A 6,000-nucleotide genomic window follows, 5' to 3' on the forward strand; every position below is an offset into this window, starting at 1 on the left:
AAATTGTGGTAAAATTTCTCAACAACAATTATTGCATCATTTTTTCAATTTTATTTTATATGAAAACTCATAATCCCTGGATGCGCCAGTAATGGTTGCCAAATACCCACAACCCCGAAGTGTTCTAGAGATATCGAGAATTAAATTTTAGCAGAGCCTTCAGTTTCGACAACTACAGCGATGGCTTATTTAATTTCACACTTAACAAACATAACTGACCACTTCCATCACTTAGTAGAATGGCTTATGTTTATTGTGCAAGTATACAAGGGGTGTTCAAATGAAAAGGTACGAAACATCGCAAAAACTTTACCGTTAACATATTTGCCTATGCCGCTATGGGAAAACATAGCGAGACATCTAGGGATGAGACTGGAGTCTCCGGGATAGATCAGAGCATGCGCGTGAACAGGAGAGAGAGCTCTTATAAAGAGCGTCGTCCACTGCATGTTGCAGTGTGCTACTTATTAAATTCCTCGAGCACAGAAGAACCATTAACTCCGATGAGACACTCCGAAGACTACGCAGGTCCATCAAGAACAAAAGACAGGGCTTACTCAGGGAGGGTATGGTTCTGCTCCATAATAAGGCGCGTCCACACGTCTCCAGGGTCACACACGCAGATCTAGCCAAGTTCAAGTGGGAGCAGCTCTACATCTGCCTTACAGTCCGGACAAAACACCCTGCGATTTTCATGTATTTGGTCCCCTGATAAAACAACTGAAAGGGAAGCGCTTCAACTCGGATAGAGAACTGAAGGACGCTTTCATTACGGCCACAGGAATTCTAGGAACAAGGTATCTTTCGACTCGTTAATCAATAGTGCTCAGGTCTATGGTGTATATTTCGAATGCAGTCTTCATTTATATCCATAGTGTAATTTTGTACCTTTTCATTTGAACACCCCTTGTAATTAAAATATAACTCAAGTAAGGTAAAAAAAATGAGATGTAATATATCAAAGTTGGTTTGTGTGATTAAATGAATGCTTTTCAGATGGCGCGGCGTACAGCTGATCGCCAAAATAACTTATTAATTATTCAAAGACATTAAAATTTAAATTACAAACTTCCTGTAATGTAAAATTGAAATAATTTTATTATTTAAACATTTAAACTCTTGTTATTTAAGCAATTGTTATAATAAATTAGTTGTTATTTAAACTCTACATTATTTAAAATTAATATAAGAGAAACTAGCTAGAATGTCCTCTCCAATTGTTTTCGTGTACTCTATAATAAATATAGATTATATGAAAAATAAATTTATACTCTATAATAAAACGTATATTCTTTATTAATTAACATCATGTAATGGCGAACCATAATTACGTAAGAGCTTATTGGTGTGTAATTTGTCACTATTAATTATTGGAATAAGATTAATAGGTAAAGCAACAGAAATTTGAATGTGAATTCTAGGCACCTTTTTTTTGAGCGATTAAAACCAAAATTTGACGTAATTTTCTGTAATTGTAGTTATAAAATTATACATTGCAAGTATTTAAATCAATGCATTTTCGCATTATCGCGTTTATATGCTTATGGAATTAAAACTAATATGCTGCCAACTCTTTGATGGAATTGTCTCCAAATTTGACACGAATTCACACATTAGAAGTTAAATCTTCCTTTAAAATTTTATTTTCCTAGCTTTTTTCGTTTTGTGGTTATAAGATTAACTTATATTCAGACAATAAAACACGAAGATTTCTTCTGAACCAATTTCACTCAAAATTTTATAGAGACTTATAAATTTTGAGTAGTAATTATGTACCAAATTTCATCCAAGTGGCTCAAAGCGTTTTTTGAGTTATGTGTTTACAAACAGACAGACTTAATTCCAAAGATGAGCTTTTCGCATTGAGGGAGATCTGAAATTTTGAGATTAATCACAATCTCGAGTTCGAATATTTTTTTAAATTATAACAATTCTTCTTTATATCACAAAATGTAAAACAAAAAAAAAATCGAATGATGGGGGAAAAAAGCAGAGCTGCAGAAAGCAGAATTAACCTTCTTTTAATCTTTAACTAGAGTTTCAATTGGTCTAATAAGAGACAGTGAATAAAAATAAAAAAAGAAATAGAAGAAGGCTTCATTACTGCTGAATAGGATTTTAAATTGCTCTTGACGGCACAAGTTTCGGAGAAGAGGGAATAAACACACGTTTTATAAGCCTATTTTTAGAAAATGAAAAGTTTTATGACATCCTTAATGACTTAGTGGAAACATTTATTTGGAGAATTCGGGTTGTGGAAGACGATGATTACCAGAAAAATAGTGGGCTTAAATTTTCTTGGAAACGTTAAATTGAAATAAAGAAACACAAGTTGGCGAAGAAATGTTGTCTTGAAATGTATCTGTTCGTCTTATTTTGTTCGTAAAATTTTTGTATCTTCAAGAAAAATATTTCTTAATAATATTATCTTTTGGCAACAGCTTCGAATTTTTTTCTATTTGTCACTCTTAATAAAAATAGTTGCGATACTTTGGATGGCAGTTATTTGGAATTCGTTAATAATACCTCTTTATAAAGCAATGCAAGCAAAATTCCAAACGAAAAATAACTGGAAATAAAACTGTGGAATTCGAGAAATTCAATGTTGTCATTAGATGCATGGATTCGGGTTTGATATGAACATTTTAATCATCGTTAATGGAATAAATATTTTCGGTATGGTTCCAGTTTTGAAACAAATAAAGATTGGATGTAATCGATATTTCAACCAATCCAAAGCAAAAAGTAGCATTGGTATATCAGATGGAGTACTGGTTAAAAATGTAGAATTATTAAATATAAATATTCCCCCCCCCAAAAAAAACGAATTGTTTTCTTTCCATCAAACAAACGAAAGCAATAAATCGAGCTGTGATAAACAAATTTACAACATCAATACATGAAAAAACAACATTAAACAGCAAACGATACGATGCACTAAATCAATATTAATACACAAAAAAAACAAAAAAATTTAAATTTTAATTTTAATTAGTTTTTACATATTTTAACTATGATCTATATTTCATTATTATAAATATTATTTCGAAATGAACTTTTCTCGAATTCACTACCAGGTAGAGTCACTAATAAGGAATAAAAATTAAATTAAATTAAAGCATCAACTGATAATTCAGTTCAGAAAGTATTCAAAAATAGCGCACTCTCGTCGAGAATGCATAAATGTTTAAAAATTTAAATCTCTATCACATCAGAAAGTAACTGTAAAGTGGATTCCAAAATTTAATTTTCACAATTAAGAAAAAAGACAAGTTAAATAAAAGTGCATAATATTTTTGATAATATCTTTCAATTTATCGTTTTGAGCTGAAATCTATGTTGTTGTTTTTTAAATTTATGTTTTTGAAAGCTATTAAATTTTTCACAATCTCTCTACTTTATTTTCAAAATAAGCGTTATTGACACAAAATTGTATTTAAATTTAAATAAAAAAATTAACATTCACGTGCTTCATTTTGGTTAATTATCACTTATGAACTTCAATACTTTTCATTCAGAATATCGAGAAGAGTAAATAAAAAACACCATGATGTTAAGATTAACTGTGAAAGTGGAAGAAAATTTTCATTTTTTTGAATAATTTTAGAGCATTAGTTAGAAATAAATTTAAAAAAAATGGATGCGTTTTTACTTAGTCATATGAAACCTATTCAATTTTTCACAATCTTGCTACTTTAGTTTCAAAACGAAATTTATTGCTACAAAAATTGTGTAAAATTAAATTAAAAAAAAAATTAAAATTAAAGAAAAATTGATATTAATGGAAAGTCAAACATTTAAAGAAAATTTTATATCATATAAAAATGGATTTTATTCAATAACATTCCCCTTAGATATTGAGAAAAATATTAGAATTTGAATTAATTTTTAATTAATTGCAATTCCAGAAAGAATTTTGAAATATTCTTCTATGAATATTTGCTCCGAACGAAGGCCGCTGTTGTAAGGTCTCGTTTCCGATCGGGGGGGGGGGGAGGGGTCAGGTTCACGACCCTATTCCACCGAAGAACCGTCGTGTAAGCGGGTCTGGTGCACATTAAACGTCCGGGCCAAATGTCCTCACGTGCTGTAGTGTGGAGAGGGAGGGTGCCGTCCTCGTCATCTGACCGAGGTTCAAAATTACGAGGCCCTTCCCAAAATAGCCGTAGTGTTGCTTTAAAATAGGACGTTAATATAATTAAGATTAAACTGAACTGCCCAAAAAGAAAATAAGAAATTGTTGAATCTGGTCAACTGTCGGCATTACGGAGTAAATCATGCAAATTATTGATGATATCCATCTTATAAACGTTACCGCGAAATTTATATATATATATATATATTTGCTTACAAATTTGAATGATTGTAAATCATTATTTTTTTGTGCCTTGTTAGGTGCTTCAATTGCAATTTAGATGGAATATTCAATGGACGAAAATAATTACAGCATTAAAATACCATAATAGAAACAAAATGGTTTTGGCCAAACATAATTTAAAATTTTAAAAGCAGAGATTTTGATTCTTTTATTTCAGTAAAAAAAATTATTTTTTATAATTTTCTGCAGGAACAGTCTCTGCTAGTAATGATAAGACTACGTGTAATTGTGAATTAATAGAAATTTTAGCAGAGATAAATTTTGAACGTAAAAATAAGTACTACTGAGCGATTTTCAAAATTTTAATTAATTTATAATTAAGCGGCATTTTTACGTTTTTCCAAGAAAACTCTGGTAAATAATATTTTGCATAGTTAATTTGTACACCATTTTAAAGTTTTAAAAATTATATTTCAATGATATTAATTTAGCTGCTATACGAATTTTTCAAGAATTTTGATTATTTTAAAAAACGTGCGATAATTTTTATAAAGTGCAAATAATTTTTTTAAAGTGTAACATTCTTTATTGTTTCAATGAAAATTTAACCATTTTCATTCTTTTACAAAATTTTCAATTGCGGTTTTCCAAATAGTTTATCCATTATGAAAAACTAAGTAAGAAAAATTTTGATTGTTATTTCTTATCATGACAGTTTACATGACGAATCAAAACGTGGCCTTGCATAAAAGACAACGTACAATTTGAAAGCAAATATTTATGTAATAAATTTTCTTTGTTATGATGTCATAAGGTTCGAGTCCATTAGATATGTGCGTGCGCATAAAAAATGAAACAGACGTACTATTAAAATAAAACATCTTTAAAGCTTTACAAAATTTATACTTAAAAATATATCAATGAAATCATGAACATGAAGTTTTGTATAAGAGATTTAATTGTAATTAAACGCAATCAACATTCTTGGCGAATCAGCTATTTGCGGAAAGTAACAAGTAAAATAATAAAGAAACTTTTTTTGTAAGAATGAATATGGGAAAAAAAAATTGAATTAGAATATTCAAATCATTTACATGTACAAGCCTCGGAATACACCATGTTTTTGTTATCGCATGTTAAAAACAATGCTTATTTAAAAAGAACTTTTGAAAATATATTTTGATTTTTTCATACATTATTCTCATTCCTGTTTCTAATTACATTAATTAATTATTACCTTACCAAATAGTAACATTCGCAACATCTTGAGAAAAAAAATACATGTTTTCATGTAATATTTTAAAAAATGCATAAATTACGAAACAGCAGCATCAGATGAAGAAAAGCAACATTGAAACGCTTTGAGGCATTCTAACTTCTTTTTCGCTATTACATTTCGTAAACATCTTTTTCTTACAGCCCTTTTTTGGCCATAAAAAAAATCTTTTTTTTTTCTTTAAATATAAAGTTTTTTTAAGACAGAAACTTGTGCTTTCAAGCGAATTCAGTGGCGACAAAAAATTGCATTTTAATACAGAACTCCGTTTCAGGTATTTCCCTTATAATGTTTTTTTTTTTCAGTAAGTGAATTTTTTTTCAAAAGAAAGCTTCTTTCCCCCCCCATATTTTTTCTTGCTATATTCTTTCATATAAATTTAAAATAGAATTTTCATTTTTGAATT

This window comes from Argiope bruennichi, chromosome 4, assembly GCF_947563725.1.
Source record: "Argiope bruennichi chromosome 4, qqArgBrue1.1, whole genome shotgun sequence".
In the NCBI taxonomy this organism is placed as follows: Eukaryota; Metazoa; Arthropoda; class Arachnida; order Araneae; family Araneidae; genus Argiope; species Argiope bruennichi.